Below are 23,057 nucleotides of genomic sequence, written 5' to 3'. Positions count from 1 at the left end.
AGATTTTTCTTCTATACTATTTCTCCTAGTGCTATGAAAGAAATATATATATAAATATATATATATATATATATATATATATATATATATATATATATATATATATATATATATATATATATATATATATATATATATATGCATGCGTAAAAATCACAGGAAAACGTGATGCTCAGATGCAAATATGATATATAAGATTAAGTCCTGACTAGTTTCGTGATACTTCTTCAGAGGACTGAAGAATTATCACGATACTAGTCAGGACTTAACCTTATAAATCTTGATTTTTATCATTCCACAAGGTCATATAAAATTTTATATAATTGTCTACATTGAGGACATCCACTTTAAATGATTTTCGTTTAAAGAACGCAGGTTTCCTCTTGAAGGTATTGTGTATAATTGATCAGTATCTTACTCAACCTTTCTCGAAAGGTTATTTCCTTGAACAGTCCTAGCTTTCTTTTATTTCTACATGTTCTTGTTCCAGAACTGGCTCAGACTGGATTATAGTTTCTTTACCTATAGTGTCGTCTTTGTCTGTTACCGTTACCGTATTTTTACTTTTATTTTTTTTTTTCAACGTATTCCTCTTCTGATTAGGGTCTATGCCAGGGAAATCTTCCTCGTTAAACCTAGGTCTCTTACCTTCTATTCTACAATTTTTTCAACTCATGCTCAACCTATTTGCACCTCATAACATGTTCGCTGTTGTTCATTAAACAATACAGTTAAGCCCGGTACACAATATGAATCATGATGCGCGTAGTATTGAATGGATATATTGAAAAAGACTTTTTTTTTTCAACGCGAAAGTGCACCACCAATATGGTGAGGGTCCAGCCGGATTATTTCTGTCTGTGCTGAGTCACTGAGTGCGCCCAGTATCGCGTCAGCGTTCAAAGTGGAAGAAGTATAAGGACCTTCGCTCAGCTCTCCACTCCCGATGGCTAAGTTGCTGTCTTCCATTGAGAAGATAAGGACCAAGACTTCAATTCAATTTATTCCTAATAACAGTAATACTTTTAATGATAATTCTATTGATTTTAATAATCATTTTATAAACATTAATAATAAATTATAACAGTAAAGTCTCCCGGTAGAGCAAATCATCAGCAAATGATTCTATGTTGAACTTACGTATACTGTATATCACCTTTCATATCATACACACATATTACAGTCTCAGGTAGAGAATCTTGTTTGGTTCACATGTAGAGTTGGTGTCAAGAATCCCATGGGCCTAACGAAGACAGAAATGTATAGTAATGTAGATTAGGAAAAAAAAAAGTTACTGACAATGAAATTTCTTTCATGGAAGTTATGATATTTATATCCCTACAATTTCACTAAAAATGTTCACTGTTGATAACTGTCTATCAAGACTTATATTCAGTGCGCTAACCTTTTCTCTCTTAGTTGGACATAACAAAAAAGTTGTAGTGCAATCACACCTTTGCACCGATTTGGGCATTTAAGGAAATTTTCCTTGGGCAGCAAGGTTGTTGCATACTTAGAGTACTCTGTGGCAAACGACTTCCTTGAACATTTAGAATATATTACTTAAATGCTTTATTCGAAATTGCCAACAGAACCAAAAGAGTAAGGTGATGTCCATTAAGAATTACACCCAACATTTTTATTCCTAAACTAATAAAAAAATTACTACAGAATAATTGTGTATGATTCTCAATCTGCCTATGTAGAGAGAGAGAGAGAGAGAGAGAGAGAGAGAGAGAGAGAGAGAGAGAGAGAGAGAGAGAGAGAGAGAGAGAGAGAGAGAGAGTGTGTGGGAGGCGAAGAGGTGATAGAAGGATGGGTGTGCAATTGGAATTCAAATGAAGCCAGACCACACGAAAATATTGGCTTCTGTCATAGAAGTGTTTCATATATTACAGAGGTTTTGTCTAGGCAAAACGCTGATTATTCTATTTCTGTATCATGCACAACAGCCTGGTGATCCTCCTTTTTACCGCTTATATCATTTTGCTTTCTTTGTGACAAACTCTTTGAGCTTACGAGTTATCCAAGAAGAATCTTTTTTTTTTCCTTATTGTATTTTTTTCATAACATGTAATGCTTTTGGATAATATTGAAAAATTGGAATAATCTATCTGAATTACAATAACATTAGTAAACGAGGAAGCAAAATTAGAAAGCATCATTCCAAAAGTGACGTTACTTCTCTCACTTTTAAGGCATTTTTCATGAAATTCCTTATTGGGCAGATGCTAGGAGTGTGAGTCACAAACTCGACATTTGAGATTCAAAAGATAATAATAATAATAATAATAATAATAATAATAATAATAATAATAATAATAATAATAATAACAAAAATAATAATAATAATAATAATAATAATAATAATAATAATAATAATAATAATAATAATAATAATAATAATATCTTTGTTAGAAATGATAGCTGCCTCAAGAGCAATAATCTTACAGAGGATCTTTTTAATGGATCTAATAAATTATTTGCTCAGTACTATTGCATACTGCAAGTAAATATGACCAGAACCAGAACCAACCTATGCTATTACACGAGTCCGATGTGTCTGACAGAATGGGACCAAAACCGTCCGCAGCTTTCACGGACATTGAATTGCTTTATGTGGCGACGGCGAATGTTAAATTAACCCTCTGATGACCCAATACGGAAATCAGTCTTAATCGCTCTATTCTTAAAGCTAGTGTTCTTTCTTCCCTCTAATACTCGTATTTTGAACTATCAGATTAATTAGTAAGGTTTGAGTTTCTTAGAAACTTTTGTTATTATTCCAGTTTAACATGCCATTAATAAAGTGTAGACAGATAGTTTCAATGCCATCCTTTTACTGATCTCTTTTTCATTCTTCCTTCATTGCCCTTTTTATCATTATGTATTATCTTATATTTGTTTCTCTCATTAATTCACCTCTCCATTATCCCTTTCGTAAGTAGACTGGTCATCTTTCCATCTCCACTAAATAATATATCGTTCAACGGCATTTTCAGCCTTCCCTATAATCTTAGTTTTCTACAGAACCGAATAAAATAATGATGATTTAACTCCACACGGAGAAACAATAAAAAAAAAGTAATTGATCATTAATGGAGAAGGTATTTCAGTGCATTTTGTGCAAAATTTCCATTCATGTTATCCTTGTTTCTTCTATAATTTAGTGATTTATATCCAATATTTATGAATGAAAAGGACTTTCATGACCCTTTTCGTATCTCAGGATCATACTAGATTCAACTCGTTGAAGCTCCATGGCCCAGTTTGGCCAAGAAAGAGTAGGTGACGGTGTATCACTAAGTATATAAACATAATATGGTGTAGCTTAATGAGCCTAGAACGATATTAGTACTGATGTTTTCCAAAAAAAAAAAAAAAAAAAATCATAACCTTATTTACTGAATTAGCCTATAGAGCTTAGGGTGGGGACGAAGAAAACACAACTGTTTAAAATTAGCATAGTTTAGACTTCAGTGGGTCAGTTATTTACCAGTATATGATATGTAAACAACAAAAGTAATACTCATATTCACCAAACTAAAAATATCAAACTAGACCGTATCATTCATTGTACACCTATCAAAAAAAAAAAAAAAAAAAAAAAAAAAAAAAAAAAAAACATTACTATATAATCATTATATATTTTAATTCTGGCTTTGATGTACTTAGCCTGTTATGTAGTAACTTACAACTCTTTTTCTGTGCTGTATCTGAGCTTAAGGCTGTCTTTTCTTTGCATAATTCATGGGTACATAACGATTATTTCACTAAATATTTTTGATAAAATGACTTCATCCTATTTCTGAGTAATGAGTAAAATTCGGATTGAGCTCAAAAATCTACAGGAACAATAAAAACACCATGCAAACATTCATCTCCGGAAATATGAATTTTCATGGCAATCTAAAGAAAGAAAAAAGCATTAAGGTTGTAAAAGCCTTTTTAGGCTGCAGAAAAGGCTTTATATCTACATTTTACGCAAATTACATATCCCATCAATTTTTACAGCGCTCGGTGCAACATAAATTCTAATTTATACACCACTTGGAGTAGGCTACATCAATCATTTTGCTGAAATCGTCGAGATGACTTTGAAGATGAAGGCCTTTGATACGTGGGTTGATTGAGGTCAAAAATTATATTTGAAAACACGGTAGATGTTTTACTTTGATACAAATTAAAGGATAAGTTTTTTTTCAGTAACAAAAAATGTAGAGTGGTATTGTCTTGCTTCCCACTAAAAAAACAAATACTGAACCTTAACGAGTGTAATGGTGTGTGTGTGGAAAAAAAAAGGAATTTGTTCTCATTAACCATATATTTTATCAGGAAACCAAATAGACTTAAAACTAAGTTCAAGTGCCAAGAAAGAGAAACATGTTGAATGCCGAATATCTTTACCAGCTGCACATGACACGAGTACATATATTTACAGGAACCACGGAAACAGATAAATTACGATATGGTGGAACACACAAAACCACAATAGTCACAAAATTTGAATTTCTTGAATCAAGCAATGTTACACTACTTTATCCTTTAAAAGATCTGTTCTGTTAAAGTATCTTATGTATACTGTGTGGTATATTTGGAGAATATCAAATGTATAAAGTGCTAGGAAGAGGGAGACATTTTTTTTTCCATCGAATAAGACGTTTAGTGTGAAACGGATCTTCACGAGTGCAAATGAAGATTTGGTAAAATCTTATTTACCGTTGCGTCTCCCAGCATGGCTCTCACTTTTATTTTAAAAAGTTAAAGTTTTTCTGTTGTATTTTCACTGGATTCGTGACAGGACATGTTTGCATTTACTTAAAAAGGAAAAACAACATTAAAATGTTACTTATAACCGAAATAATTTAAAACAAACATAAATTGCGTTTTGCTATTAATTCATCATTAATAACCTTTCTATACTCAAGATAATATCAGCAGATAATATCCTTGATCTAAATAAGTCGTATCAATTTCTAGAGAATAAGAACTGAACAGAAACCATAAAATGTTTCAATGCTGTAATCCGCCTAAAAATATGAAGTACAGGTCTACAAGACTACGTGCCTTTGCCTATTCCACTCACACAATTGCTCTGCATGTATTATATAAGATGCCATTAATCGCCAGGCCGTTCAACAGAGAAATCTGGACCCTATGTTCCACACCATTTTTCAAACGAGGTAATCTTGTAATCCCAACTGTCAGGGTGTTAAATTTTTTCAACTCTTGCTGAAGTAAACTGCCTCATGAATTTCAGAATTTTAGGCCATGTATACAAATGGAAACAAATTAAAAAATAATGCTTACAGTGTTCATTATTAATGTTATCATGTGTCGGTGACTATTTGCGTATCCACATTAAAGAGAGAAAAAATACACAAACACAGATAAACAAACAGACTAATTGAAGTTAAGGGAGCGAACGATACAACCTGTTTTTTTCAATAAAGGCTAAAAAGGAAATGACAAAATGTACCAGCTTTACAGACAAATAGGGAACGTCAAATCTAAAATCCTTTTGAAATATGTAATGAGCTTTTCAATGTAAGCCTATTTTACTGCAGCCTATTATATTGTAGGTTTTCCTTAATCTGGAAGGGGTACGTTAATGACGTAAATGCCATAACCACAAGACCAGTAAATGAGGGTCTTAGCTATAATAAAGCCTATTAAGAACCAAACTTCTATTTGTATCTTTCGAAAGATTAAACGTTTGTTCTTCCTTATCTGTTGAGCCATTTACTTATATCTCTATATTGGTGATAATTTTGTTAATCCCATTTCTTTTCAGACACTTTTAGGGGAGCGTGGTAATTTTAGATTATGTTTTGTTACTGAAACGTATACAACTGCATTTCTCTGTGAATATACAAACAATACACAATTTAATGCATTGGTCCACATATGAAAAATAACGTTAATTTTCACTTTATATATGGATAAATCACAGAAAATCGTTACTGTGGAATCAACAAAAAATTATAGGTGTATATATATATATATATATATATATATATATATATATATATATATATATATATATATATATATATATATATATACTGTATATATATATATATATATATATATATATATATATATATATATATATATATATATATATATATATATATATACTGTGTATATATATATATATATATATACATATATATATATAATATATATATATATATATATATATATATATATATATGGCTAAAATAAGTTTTTATGAAATGCCAAATGATTATCCAGAACCCGAGTCAGGCTTGAAAATCAGTACACTGATTTTGCTTTTCATATGCTGCAGAGATGAAGAGATTGGGCACATCCTGCATGCCAAGAAGTGTAAAAATAGTTACCTCATGAAATATTAACCTGAGGGGATCGTTAGCCGGGGAATGGGCGATGAGGTTAATTGACAAGGGATGCATCCATCCCACTAACGAGTATTTCTTAGCTTGAATATCACAGCACCAGCCAACTGGACGTCACGTTACTACCCGCTATCTCTCAACCAAGATTTTGGTGTGTAACGTCAAATGACAACCAGGAAAGTGATGTCTTTCTTAATTCAAGACCGTCTATCTGTCTTGACGTGTTGCTGATATTTGTGGGAAATTTTATTTCCCTTGGTATCTAGTTAAACGATGAGTACTAAAATTTTGTTCTTCTCAATTAGTGATGAAAACTAATGAATTTAATCACTAAGGTGAATTCATACGTTGTAGAACGAGGAAACTAATTTGGACAATGAAACTTTATATCTCAATCATTGATATTTCTTAGCTTGGATATCACAGTGCCAAATGGAAGGCGACATTGAAAGTATTCGTGGAACTCTAGTAGAATGGAAGAGAGAGAGAGAGAGAGAGAGAGAGAGAGAGAGAGAGAGGAGAGAGAGAGAGAGAGTGCGTGTGTGTGTATCATAGTTGATATATCATGTATTAATATCAGATAAACTAAACCCTCAAGGAGTAATTGTCCTTTTTGGTAAAGGGATAATTGAGATTTTTCGGAAAAATGGCTAATCTTTTGTTTTCTTCTTAGGTGATTAAGTCAGAGGTAGCATCATTTCTTATATCGGAGATTGATGGAAAGCGAGCGATAGCTTGGGTATACTTGCATTCTTCACGTTTAGGTGAACCTAAAGCAGTTCCTTAAGAACATATGATATACAAACCATTTTTGTTATCATAGCCACTAACACATTTCGGCATCTAGCACTCATCATCTCCACTCTTACTTCCGTTTAAACTACAAAATAAAACTTAGTATTTGATGACATTTGACAGCAGCCAATGAATGTTTTTGTGTCTGCGCTACTACGGGAGGAGAGATTTTGTGTGTATGAAAATGGTCTGGGTTCACCAAACTATTAATTGGGCTCTAAGAGGCGCTGGAAGAGGTGGAGACTCAGGCTTGAATGAGTAAGTACTATGAAGCATGAATTAGGAGATGGTGAATGGGAAAGTACTAATTAAAAAGCTCAGGATTGAGACGACTGGAGAAATCTAACCAAAGTCCTTTGCGTCAATAGATGTAGGCGAGGAAGGAGATTTTCTGTAGAGAACTTTATTTCTACCATGAAAATAGTTATACGCATTCTCTTTATATACACAAGAACATAATAATAATAAATAACAACGAAGAATTCTTGAATATTGGTGTAAGAGCTTTACGATATTCTTATTAGTCATGAGATATTATGTATAATTTAAGTGGAGACTTCTACTTCGGAAATAACATGTTCTCTCTCTCTCTCTCTCTCTCTCTCTCTCTCTCTCCTCTCTCTCTCTCTCTCTCTCTCTCTCTCTCTCTCTCTCTCTCTCTCCTTTAACTGCAACCCAACGAATGCCATTGCCAGCAAAACACTTAATTTGCAGTTTTTGTTACTAGATACGAAAGGTTTCTTAAAAACAACTGATTTCCCATTACCGTTGTCGGATGAAATCCCAAAGAAAATTACTGAAAAAGAAAATTTTTTTTCGGTAATATGATGTTCATGTATTATAAGTATGATCTATCAATTCAATTGGCTAATGAATAGATCCTAACTTTTGTATAATCTTAATTATATATATACATATGTATATATATATATATATATATATATATATATATATATATATATATATATATATATATATATATATATTATGTGAGATATTATGTGTAATTTAAGTGGAGACTGTTACTTCGGAAATAACATGTTCTCTCTCTCTCTCTCTCTCTCTCTCTCTCTCTCTCTCTCTCTCTCTCTCTCTCTCTCTCCCTTTAACTGCAACCCAACGAATGCCATTGCCAGCAAAACACTTAATTTGCAGTTTTTGTTACTAGATACGAAAGGTTTCTTAAAAACAACTGATTTCCCATTACCGTTGTCGGATGAAATCCCAAAGAAAATTACTGAAAAAGAAAATTTTTTTCGGTAATATGATGTTCATGTATTATAAGTATGATCTATCAATTCAATTGGCTAATGAATAGATCCTAACTTTTGTATAATCTTAATTATATATATACATATGTGTATATATATATATATATATATATATATATATATATATATATATATAATTTTATATATATATATAATTATTTACATATATAATTATATATATGCATATATATACACGTATGTATTTATATATATACATACATACACACACACACACACATATATATATATATATATATATATATATATATATATATATATATATATATATATATATATACGTATGTATTTATATATACATACATATATATATCAAATGTATATATATATATATATATATATATATATATATATATATATATAAATCTATATATACATATATATATATGTTTATAAATAAATAAATAAATATATATATATATATATATATATATATATATATATATATATGTATGTATATATATACATATAGGCCTATATATACATATATACATAGATTTAATTATATATATACACAAACTAATATATATATATATATATATATATATATATATATATATATATACATATATAAATATCTAATTATATATAGGTTTGCTGAGGCCCTTGTTTTCAAACTCAAACAGTTGGGAGTGGGTGGGTTTTTTCTTGGCATTATTATTGATCTTTTAAGTAATAGATCTCAAAGAGTTGTTGTTGATGGGCACCATAGTGAGTATTACTTTTCATACTATATTCACATGACATGTGGTTTGGCCTAGAAAACAAGCTTGTTGCATATGCAGATGATGCTACTCTCTTTGCATCAATTCCATCCCCTGAATTCAGATCTGGGGTTGGTGAATCCCTTAATAGAGATTTAGTTAAAATTAGTGCATGGTGCAAATTATGGGGTATGAAGTTGAATCTTAATAAAACTTAAAGTATGATTGTAAGTAGGTCAAGGACGGTGGCTCCTTAACATCCGGATCTCAGTATTGATAATGTTTCTTTAAATTTGTATGACTCTTGAAATTTTAGGTGTGATTCTCGACAGCAAATTTACTTTTGAGAAACACATTAGGTCTGTGTCTTCTTCAATTGCACAAAAAATTGGATTAATGAGAAAGTCTTTCAAGATTTTCAGTGATCAATCTATTCTGAAGAAGTGTTTTAATTGTTTCATTGTAACTTGTTTTGGGTATTGTTCTCCTGTCTGGCGTTCAGCTGCTGATTCTCATCTTAATTTGTTGGACAGAAACTTAAGGTCTATTAAATTTCTTATTCCTGATCTAGATATTAATCTTTGGCACCGTTGTTCAATTAGTTCATTATACATGTTACATAAGATTTTTCATAACTCTGACCATCCTTCACATTCAGATCTCCCTAGACAATTCTATCCTGTTCGTAATACTAGGCAGGCAGTTAATTATAATAGCCAGGCCTTCTCCATCACGAGGCTCAATACTACGCAGTACTCTAGAAGTTTTATTGCAGCTGTTACCAAGTTGTGGAATGATCTTCCTAATCGGGTAGTTGAATCAGTAGAACTTCAAATGTTCAAAGTTGGAGCAAATGTTTTTATGTTGACCAGGCTGACATGAGTCTTTTTATAGTTTATATATGACATATCTGTTTTTGATGTTGTTAATAGTTTATATAGGACATATCTGTTTTGACGTTGTTACTATTTTCAGAATGATTTATTGTTAATTTATTTTCATCACTTATTTATTTCCTTATTTCCTTACTCACTGGGCTATTTTTCCCTATTGGAGCCCATGGGCTTATAGCATCTTTCTTTCCCAACTAGGGTTGTAGCTTGGTTAGTAATAATAATAATAATGATAATAATAATAATAATAATAATAATAATAATAATAATAATAATAATAATAATAATAATAATAATATATAAATATATATATATATATATATATATAATATATATATATATAATATATATATACATATATATAAATATATATATATATATATACACATATATAAATATATATATATATATATATATATATATATATATATATATATATATATATATATATATATATATATATATATATATATATATATATATATATATATATATATATATATATATATATATATATATATATATATATATATATATATATATTTATGGCCCACGACTATAGAACACTGGCTTTATTTTGGAGTTTTCTTTACCTAAAAGAGCTGCTTACCAAGGCCAGAGAGTCTCTTTTACCCTTACCAAGAAGAAAGTAGCTACTGACCACTTACAGTGCAGTAGATAACACCCTGAGCGGGGAAGAACTGTTTTGGAATCGCAGTACTGTAAGGTGTATGAGGACTTAAGAGAATATGTAAAGAGTAAGCCAGACTACTGAGTGTCTTTGTAGTCCAAGGTTAAATTAGCCTTTATCAGAGAGAAGGGTCCATTGTAGTACTGTTTGCCTAATCAAAGGGGCCAATGACACTAGAGGTAGTATCTCAACGGGTGGCTAAACTTTTACTTTGATTGGTACTTTCTTACCTCATACAACTCACGCTACTACCATCTTCGTACCTCAGGCTTCTTTTATTCTATTTCCAGTTATCAAAATTTCCCCACTGTTTTACAACACAGCCTCAGCTATCGTGTCCCTACTTTCCATTCTGATAACCAAAACCTCGGTCTTACCCCCATTTACCCTTCTCGTTTGGTCCTACTCATTTTCATAATCAATATTTTCTTATTACTTTTATTCTTGTTCTTTTGTATATAACCTCAATCATTCTAACAATCTTCCCTGGTACTTTCCAAAAGCATTTTTTCAGATAAAAAAAGTCCAATACAACTTCTGGTTTCCCTCTGGCCTTTTTTCTGTAGGTACCAATCTATGAGGATGGCATTCTCAGCCACTCCCTCTCCCATGAATCCATACTACTGTTTCCATATATATATATATATATATATATATATATATATATATATATATATATATATATATATATATATATATATATATATATATATATATATATATATATATATATATATATATAAACTCGTAGATACTTGGTGTATTCCATAAAAGTTGAGAGCGGAGAAATCAGTATTGATATGACATCAATAAGAAACCATAGTATATATAAGTTAAAGGAAATACCAGCCCCGAGTTATTATAAATCCTCAGAATAAGTACAATAAATTACTGCAACCATCTATGGGAATAGTTTTACAAGTATCCCATAAGCCAGAGGAGAGCGATGTCGGATATTATCTTTTGAAATATAGATCCCTTTTCTAGCAAACGAGGCCATCCCAACGGGTAGTATGCACCTCATCATCTCCTGTTATCCATCCACTATCCGAGCAGTAAAAATTTGTTCATTAGGCCTTTCGTGTCCTTTGGAATTGTAAAGGGAAAAGGTCAACGTCATCTAATTTGTGGGCTTCTTTTTTTTGGTATTCTTAGGATGATATTGAATACAGGCTTTTATAAAGAATCATATAATACTTTTAAAATTAGAAACTATCTATTTGGATATGAAATGTATTTGAAACTAAGGCTAGCACTTCGATTTTCCATGCAATGCACATAGATTATGGAACATTGGCATGCACAGAGAAAAAAACAAAGGGATTTATAAGTACCCATATTTTGGACGTGAAATTCGTAGAAAAACTCCGACATTATTCAAATTTAGTAAATAACTGTAGGTGATTCACAGGGAACTCTCTCTCTCTCTCTCTCTCTCTCTCTCTCTCTCTCTCTCTCTCTCTCTCTCTCTCTCTCTCTCTCTCTCTTCCTTTCACACACACATACGGATATATATATATATATATATATATATATATATATATATATATATATATATATATATATATATATATATATATTACGCTCAATGTTAATAATTGCCTAATGTGTACATTAGGCAGCAGAAATTGCCTAATGTGTACTTTAAGCAAACAGTTTGCCTAATATTTATATTGTGCAAAATGCGTGCCTAATCTGTACATTAAGCAAGACTTTCAGATTAGGCAACCATATTTTGCCTGAAATGAATAGTGTCTGTGGGGGGAAGCGTGTGTGGGGAGTGCGTGGACTGTGTGAATATGTGGACTGTGTGAGTGCGTGGGAGTGTTTGTCTTGGAGTGAAGTGTGGTTGTGGTGTGAGGAGTGAAGTGTGGTTGTAGTTCGACGATTAGAAGTTGGACAGTGCGCTACATTGAGAGTTCCAGACGTTGATCGAGGCCCGACTGATCCAAAAAATCTTCTTATGGTCGTCATGAAAGGAGAAGATGGGCTGTATACTGTAAGTTGCCGTGAGGGAGTTCTTGGATCCAAATATACAGCAGCTGATCTAAGTCCTATAGATCAGGTTTTGATTAAAGCAGATGATGTTTCTGATATTCGTCTCACTTTGAGAACAGCAACAGCAAAGGCTACTGGAGGACAAGGGTTTGTAAAGTGCCAATGTAGGACGCAGTGTTCGTTAGGACGATGCAGCTGCCGCAAGAAAGAAATGAAATGCAACCCTCGCTCTCACCCAGGCAGAGTGTGCAAAAATTAAGTGTTGTCAGTGTCACTGTGAATAACAGTTTTGTTTTTGTTTATTTGTATTTACTTCATTTTGTGTAGCTATTATAAAAGTTTGTCTGGAATAAAGTTCATGTTTCTATCAGTTTGTATCAGTATCTCTTTGTCTTCCTTCCGCCTATTCATATTCACATTAGACAAAATTGTGTGACATATTCACATTCCGCAAAATGGGATTGCATAATGTGTGCAATATGCAATTTTACGAGTTTTTCTGCCTACACTGGGCAAACCATTTTGCGCCTAATGTACACATTAGGCAACTATTAACATTGAGCGTAACATATATATATATATATATATATATATATATATATATATATATATGTATATATATATATATATGTATATATATATATACGTATATATATATATATATATATATACATATATATGTGTATATATATACATGTATTTATATTTATGGTCATTCTATGCCACTTCCACACGAAAACTTACTTAGTTCTACAATCAATCGTCTTCTCTTCATTCTCCTGCCCCTGATCATGTCTCTTGACCATGTCTATTTCTCATTCTTAAATGGGGTTAGGATATCCTTTACTTTAGTTTGCTCTAGTATCCACATTAGGTTATATATTAAATCTTTAATAAGGCTAAAAATTTCTGATACACAGGAGAATGCTGGTATGATCTTCTGACTGAATACAATTTTTTTCTTTTTTATGCAGTAGCATTTTACATCTTATAATCGGAGTATAGCCCCCTGACACTTGCACACATTTGTGGCACGCACTGGCACGCATTGTGGCATGAACTGGCGTGAACGATGCGGGAACTGGCGTGAACTTGACGTGAACGGCGCGTGGCATGCGTGCCATGCGTGCCGAGAATTTTGAAATGTTCAAAATTTGTGGCACGCATTGTCACGCCAAAATTGGCGTGAACGATGCGTGAACGATGCGGGAACTGGAGTGAACTGGAGTGAACAGTGCGGGACGATGCGGGAGGATGCGTGCCAGTGCGTGGCAATTTAATCAATGGATTTATCCCTATTTCCCCATAATCATCAAAGAAAAAATCTGTATAATGACAATATATTCTTTCACCTCCCCCCTTTCCTTATTTAATTGAGAGAGAGAGAGAGAGAGAGAGAGAGAGAGAGAGAGAGAGAGAGAGAGAGAGAGAGAGAGAGAATAAGCTTCAATATTTTGATGTATCATAGACTAGGGAACATAAAAACTGATAGCTCTCTCTCTCTCTCTCTCTCTCTCTCTCTCTCTCTCTCTCTCTCTCTCTCTCTCTCTTGGTATTATTATCAGCAAGGATTTGAAGTTCACCAAACAGAGCATAAAAGCTGAAAAGAAAGCACAAAACATAATAGGTTACATAAAGAGACAATTCAAATACAGAGATATAGACACTGTAGGCTTATACAGATACACCATTAAATAAATACATTTCAAATACATCTATTCCGCTCTTTTATAATATATTAAAAACTTTTCCTTTATTCTCCTACACAATCTACAACTTTACCCTTTGAGTAAGTCTATCGGCAAAATTGTTAGAGAGAGAGAGAGAGAGAGAGAGAGAGAGAGAGAGAGAGAGAGAGAGAGAGAGAGAATTATTGATTTTATATCACAAAAACTATGGGATAGAATAGTCATCTTTCAATTAAATTCTAAGATAATGTAAAGTGGGTTCCAAATATCTGATCAGCATATAACTGCCATAAAATATTATTTTTTCAGTAAATTATAAAGCTTAAAAATTATTCAAACCAGCTAATTACCTATAATAATAATTAAGTAATAAAATATATACTAAATAGAAGTATAATTGTTACAAGTATCTATAAAGATAACCCATACATTAATATAGGGGATATTAATGAAAGATTAGCACAAGAATACGCTTTTGATAAAAATCATGTAGGAAGCCCCGTCTTTATATATGATTTGGCCAAGTCGTGAACTGGCGTGAACTGGCGTGAACGATGCGTGAACGATGCAGAATGATGCGGAAAGGTGCGGAAATATAAGTGAACGTGGCGTGAACTTGTCGTGAACTATGCTTGAACGGGTCGTGAACAGTGTGGGAACCTCTCAGTGCGTGCCAGAAATGCATGCAAGTGTCAGGGGGGCTAAAGTTTACCAAAAGGTCTCCATCCCATTCTTAGCCTTCTCATAATTCCGGTCTAGTTTCATGGGGAAACACTTGCTGTCTGTATCCATTTACAATCTCTAGAGGTTCGTCCATAGCGCTTATTTGCTTTCTCTCTGGTTTTCAGCTAACATTATCTTAGCTTTACTTATATTAATTTTCAGTCTTACATTTTTGTTTTGTCTATCAAAATCTTCTAATATTTTTAGAAATTGCTCCCATAACTCCCTAACCAGAAGTTATCTGAAAATCGCATGTTTCTTCTGTTCCCCCTTAATATTAATTCATACATTTTCCCAGTTCAAAGTTTCCTAAACTTTTTCAAGGCATGCTGTCTTCCTCTCTTACTCATTTCTGAACCGGGATTTTTTCAATATTTTTTTTAGAATCCTAAGCTTTCTCATAGTATAAAAATACAATATATAGGGTTTTGTGAAGCTCAGTTGATTTTTACAGTAGATGTTTAATCACATAGATAACATCAGTTGTTAGATATCCAATTTTAAATCCTGCCTATTCGTTTGCTCAATAAAATCAAATAGTCTTCATATTCAGGCTAACACAATCTTTATAAATATTCCATACATTACAGAGTAAACTTATTCGGTGATAAAATTTTCCAGATCTGTTGTCTCCCCCCTTTTGCAAATTGATATATTGATACTTTATGCAAATATTTTGCGTAAAGTTTAGCCAGTTTTACTACTATGAAATCTCCTACATTAAACTGAATCAATTGTTACCATTTTCTCTTGCTACTTTTCTTCTTTTCATGACTTTTAATTTTTTCTTTAATGTTCCTACTATTACCTTTGGTACCAGCTTAAGTGTTTCATTATTTTTAGTGATAAAGTTATTTCTCATATCACTATTGTGTAGCATTGCCTACATATCGCTTGTAATTCTTGTCAATCCATCTGTACTGTTTATAATATTATTATTCAAATCCTTGAAAGCAAACATATGTTTCTGGTCCTCCTTTCAATCAATTTCATGTTTCTTCCTTTCCTTTAGTGTTTTTTTTTCTTTTTATTATTTTCTCTTCTTATTGTGATGTCTTCGGTCTTATATGTTTTTTTTTTTTGGTGTTCAGCTAATTGTATTTCATATCTCTTATTTTTATAGTTTTCCTTGATCTTGTTTAGGAATTTTTCAACCTAATCCTATAATGATTCTAATACAAGTTTTGTTAAATCACTGTTCATTTCTGTTTTACTTACCTCCATTTCATCATGTAAATGGGAGTAGCTATTTGGTATTGCTAAACTAAACTCATAACACTTTTTTTTTCCTCCTATCATATGTGAGTTTATTTTCTTTCATAAATTTCATTTTCCTCTTTCTTCTCTTAGATCTAAAAAAAAACTTCTCACTATTCTATGGTTAACATATTTTACACTTACATATTTAGCTAAATTCATATTTCACTGGAAGTAAAATCTATTTTGCTTTCCGTTTCTCCATCTAGCTTTTCCATTATAACTATCCATGTTCGCTTTTTATAAAAAAGTATATTATTTTTTTTAAGAGTGTTTATTTTAGTAAATTCAACAAGCAAGACTCCTCTGATTCCCATCTCTTCTTTTGACCTACTTTAGCATTGAAATCCCTCCAAAAAGATATACATTTTCATGGTACATATATTTGTATGATCTTCAATTTATACTTCTTATTTAGTTTGACAATTGATGCTGCAATTCCATCAATAGTACTACAAACCTGTAAGATTTTTTATTAATAAAAAACTAAACTTCCATATCAATATTTATTTCATTTCCTCTAAGACTAAATATATAGCCCCGTTTATATTCTATACTGTTAAAGATTTGCCGTAAAAAGCGATAAAAAACCTGGAATAAATGTTGCCAGGAATTTACCGTTTTTGAAACAGATACATTGACGTAAATGAGTGATATTATGGTCACCAACATGTAAAATATAATAGCAAAGTACGGTAAAATTACGGTCGCCTGTATTTTACTGAAATGCACCTTAGAGCAGTATATTTTTACCGAGAATTTATGATTAGAAATACGGTTTTATTAACAGTGTAATATATAAGATTCCCCAGTTCTTCTAGTTTCAGTCAGTCGTTTTATACTCCAATTTATTTATTTCAGCTCTTTTAGTAGCGCAGCAAGATCTTCCCTAGACAGGATCCCAACATTGTATATTGCAATCTTCAGTTTCCAAAGATATCATGCTCTAGTCCAGGGATTTCTAGCACTCCTGCAGTGGAATGTAATTGCCCGCCACTTTTGGCAGTTTTTTCCACCCCTGCTGGGGAGTTGTGGGCGAAGATGGGTGGTCTTATTCGTTTCTGGGTTTTGGTAAACTTCTATCACCCCGCTGGCCATTTCGGATTGGTGACGGGGGCAGAGTTTTGTCTGATCGCTCAAAGCAAACACGTCTGGTACGGGTTGCCCTGAGCAGTATAACTTTGCTAATCATGGCGATGGTAAAAGCATTAGTGTCACCTTTCTCTACATCCAACCTCCAACACAGCCTCATTAATGAGGCATCAATTGAAAAATCTACTCAAGCTCCCACCATAAAAAGGCATACAACCTACGGCACTGCACTACTATATTCCATGAGCATGTTTGAAAATATGATAAAGAAGGAAATGGCAATTATCTTGTTAAGAGATTCAAAATATTTTGGCAAAATATATGTAATAATTATAAGGACCAGTTTTTATGTTATTGCAACATGGAGAAAAAAATAAAAACAGGCACACGTATACAAGTTTGGTTACCTTAAAAGGGTTTTACTGTAAAAGTCAACTTAGACATTTAATTATTCGATTTGTTTGATAGGAGTTGATAGTTATTAAAGAAATCCCTATTCCCTACTGAAATGAAATAAAGGAATAAGAGTGGATTCTGTCAAAAATTTTCCCTTATGAATATAATAAAAATCCGAATTGAAATTGAAAACATTCTAATTTCAAGGAAGAAATTGGAAGATGAGAAAATAGAAAACTCAGAATATGGTGACTCCAAAGAGAATACATAAACTATTTCCCAATGAGAAGTATCAAGAGTAATAGTGAATGAATTATGCTATATGTCCCCGTTTACAAAATTGGGTGCCGACTTTCAAAAATATATATAAAGGGAAACAACTCCTTTTGAGTATTCTGACAACGTGCATTGTATTAAAGTATTAGGGTAAGACGTAGGGTAGAAGTAATGAAATAGATTTAGCTGCTTTGTCGGAAAATGAAAAAAAACAAAAAAATAAAATTCACTTTACTTAGTTTACTTTACGGGATGCTTTTCTTGTCCTATACCTAACTATAAAGATGACATTAACAATCACTCCCTGTCTCAGGAATCCATACTGCTGTTTCAAATTATGTGTATATATTATATATATATATATATATATATATATATATATATATATATATATATATATATATATATATATATATATATATATATACAGTATATATGTACATATATATATGTATATATATATATATATATATATATATATATATATATATATATATATATATATATATAGATTGGTTTTCAAAAGTACTCCTGTAGGTAGTAGATTGGCCAGGGCACCAGATACCCGTTGAGATACTGCTGCCAGAGAAATGGAGGGTCCTTTGACTGGCCAGACATTACTACATTAAATCCTTCTCTCTGGTTGCGGTTCACTTGCCCTTTGCCTACACATACACCGAATAGTCTGGACTATTTTTTACATATTCTCCTCTGTCATCATACACCTGACAACACTGACATTACCACTACATTTCTCTTCGTCCAAAAGGTTAACCACTTCAATGTAATTGTTCATTGGCTAATTTACTCATGGTTAGGGTAGAAGAGACTCTTTAAATATGGTAAGCAGCTCTTCTAAGAAAACGACACCTCAAAATCAAAACATTTTTCTCTATTCTTGGGTAGTGCGATAGCCTCTGTAACATTGTCTTCCACCGTGTTGGGTTAGATTTCTCTTGTTTGAGGGTACACTGGAGCGCACCCTTCTATATAATTTCTCCTACTCTTGTTTTGTGAAAGTTTTTTATAGTTTATATAGGAAGTACTCATGTTAATATTGTTACTGTTCTTAAAATATATTATTTTTCCTTGTTTACCTTCCTTACTGGGTTATTTTCCCAGTTTGGGCCCTAGGTTTATAGCATCCAGCTTTTTAAACTAGGGTTGTAGCTTAGCAGGTAAAAATAATAATAATAATAATAATAATAATAATAATAATAATAATAATAATAATAATATCTCTCAATGTTCCCTTTTCCGAATTATCTATCCCCACATCACTCAAAAAAAAAAAAAATCACTAAATAACTTTTATGAAATCTAATAAATAATTCGCCGCATTAATGGTGACCAATAATTCTCTCTCTCTCTCTCTCTCTCTCTCTCTCTCTCTCTCTCTCTCTCTCTCTCTCTCTCTCTCTTTGTAAGATCCTTGTTCATTCCGATTCAGCGAGTCTCTTTGTTTCCAGGATTAATGCCAGCGTCAGTCAGTGCCAAGAATGATGGGACAGCTTTCCCTGCTTGGCAAGAACTGTGACCTATTCAACGAACATTCTTTGAGGCAAAGAGCAGCAGCAACCTGTTTTACTTTATGTGATTTGCAGGTTTTATACGTACCTCTTAGATACAGGAATGTGAAAATGCGACCAGTTTTTAATAAAAAAAAAGAAAATGAAATATATTGGATCAGAATATTCAGATTCTCTGAAAGATAATTTGTAGATTATATTGTCTTTTAATTTTTGTTAATGTTAGAATCTTTGACTTCTTTATCCTTCAAATAGAGAGAGAGAGAGAGAGAGAGAGAGAGAGAGAGAGAGAGAGAGAGAGAGAGAGAGAGAGAGAGAGAGAGAGAGAGAGAGAGAGAGAATTATATATATTTTTTGTTATGACATTTTGTAACATAGGACTACATTCCAACCTACCAAATAAACTAAACCATATTATGGAGTCTATATTGAAGGACCTGGGAGATTTTATGGCTAGTAAAACATTCAAAAAATTTGAGAAACTGCTTAACTCCGTCCCCTGTCTTCTGTCTATGTATTGGCCTTTTCCTTTATCCTCCGATTTTTTTTCCTTGATCTTGTCCTTACATTTTAAAGCTAGTTTTTCTTCCATACATTTTATATTCGATTACACTGTCACTCATAATGAGAAAATGCATTGCTTGAAAATAAGTGATATTTTCGTAATCCTATTTACTCCTATCTACAGACAAGCACATGCACGTTACATTCCACTGATGGGGTTACTAAAGATTTCTGGACTAGAACAGACCATCTATGGAAACTGAACCTTCTAATATGAAGCGACAGGACGCTGTCAAGGAAAGAACTTGCTGTTACTAGTAGAGCTGAAATGAATAAATAAATTAAGATATAATACAATTTAGTGAAATTAGAAGAACTGGGGAATATCATATATTTAACAGGGTGTTATATTTTTTGATTCAAATGATATGAAAAAAAAAAGAAAAAAAAAGAAAAAAAAACATTAATTAGGTTTTTTTATCAATAAAACTCCTGTAGATAAAATAGATTTTTTTTATTACTAATGAAAGAATTGCAGGATTAATTATCGAATTAGATGAGAAGTATCCAATGAAGACCATTCAAATATATGTACTAACAACATCCCATACAAAGGAAGAAATAGAAACGTTATTTGAAGATCTAGAAGTGACTCTAAAAAAGCGAAAAAAAAAAAAACAACATAAGATTCAATTTACATTTGTTTTGCGGGATTTCAATGCTAAAGAAGTTCAAAGAAGATAGGAGTATCACCAGCTGGTAAATTTGTAGAAGGTACAAGGAATAACACATAAGACAAGCATGTAGAATTTGCTGAAAGAAACAATCTTAAAATAATGAGCACCTTTTATAGAAAAATTAGCATAGAAAATGGACATGGGGAAGCCAAATGGAGAAACGAAAAACGAAATACATTTTATTCTCAATAAAGTTTAGTTAATTCAGTTAAAGATGCACTAGTCTTAAATATGTTAAATTCAAAGGGCCATAAAATGTTGGAAAGCAAAATTTCTTTTATATCTAGTAAGGAGAAAAAAATAAAATAAAATAGGCACAGCTGTAATAAGAAAAAAGCTGATGTATTTAGTTTGGCAATACAATATAAGTACACCCAGCTACATGATGATAGTAACATGTAAAGAGGAAATAAACAGTAATTTAACAATATTTGTATTAGAATCAGCACAAGAGATAGGCGGACAATTTTTTTAAATACGATAAAAAAAATATGTATCTATATAAAAGATTTGAAATTAGGTCAAACTCAAAGATAGATGAAATAGAAGTAGGAATACTATTTTAAAAAAATAAACACACCGAAAACCCAAGACATTCGTTAACACGATCAGAACAAAATTGAAGAAACACTAAGAAAAGGAAGATGCATCAAATCGATGAAAAGAAGACTTGGAACAGCTTGCCAATATATATATTTGCTTTTAAGAATTAGAATTTTAATATTACAACAAAAGAGCTGGTGTGATGAAAATTGCAGAGGATTTTTATATAATGCTGTGATATAGACATGGAAGAAATAGCTTTTCCAACAGAAATAATTATACACCCGTGCCGGTAGTAGGTTGGCCAAGGAAGCAGCCGTCCCTTGCGATACCACCCCTGGAGAAATATAGGATTCTTCGGCTGGCCAGATGATACTACATTTGATCCCTCTTCGGTTAAAGCTCATTTTTCCTTTGACTACACATACAGCGAATATTCTAGCCTATTCATTACATATTCTCTTCTTTCCTCTTACACCTGACAACCACTTACATACCCGAAAAATTCTTCATCACTGGAGGTGTTAACTACTGCATTTTAATTGTCCGGTGGCTACTCTCTCTCTCTCTAGCTATAATATATATATATATATATATATATATATATATATATATATATATATATATATATGTATATATATACCTAAATAAATGCATATATATGTAAATATAATATAATATAATATATATATATATATATATATATATATATATATATACACACATTTATATATATATACACACACACATATATATATATATATATATATATATATATATATATATATATATATATGTGTGTGTGTGTGTGTATATATACTGTATATATATATATATATATATATATATATATATATATATATATATATATATATATTTATTTATATATATAATATATATATATATACATATATACATATATATATATATATATATATATATATATTTATGTATATATAAATATATATATATATATATATAAATATATATATGTATATATATATTTATATATATATATATATTTATATATATATATATATATATATATATATATATATATATATATATATATCTATATACACTGCAGATAGTAGGTTGGCCAGGGCACACACCACCCATTGAGATACTACTGCTAAAGAGTTATTCTGTCGTTTGATTGTCCAAGCATTTTGGATCGTTCTCTCTGGTTATTGCTAATTTTCCCGCTGTCTACACATACTCAAAATAGTCTGACCTATTCTTTACCTATTCTCCTCTGTCATAATACAACTGGCTACACTAATCGTACCAAATAATTCTTCTTTATTCAAGTGATTTAACTACTACAAAAGTCATATTGGTCCGAATAGATAGTCAGCTAGACTAATCAAATAAGAGAGCAGGCTGGCTTTAGAAGTACAGTGGGTATTAAAGAACTAACCGTATCCATGTATTTAACCAGCTAATGGATAAATCTATATAGTATGTCTAACCATTATGTATGGTAGGTATAGATTATCTAAAAGATTTTGATTCAGTTAAGACTTTATGAATTTATGAAATCTTTTCAACAACAAGGAATA

Source organism: Palaemon carinicauda, chromosome 26 (genome assembly GCF_036898095.1).
Source record: "Palaemon carinicauda isolate YSFRI2023 chromosome 26, ASM3689809v2, whole genome shotgun sequence".
Lineage (NCBI taxonomy): Eukaryota > Metazoa > Arthropoda > Malacostraca > Decapoda > Palaemonidae > Palaemon > Palaemon carinicauda.
This window is presented reverse-complemented; position numbering follows the sequence as displayed.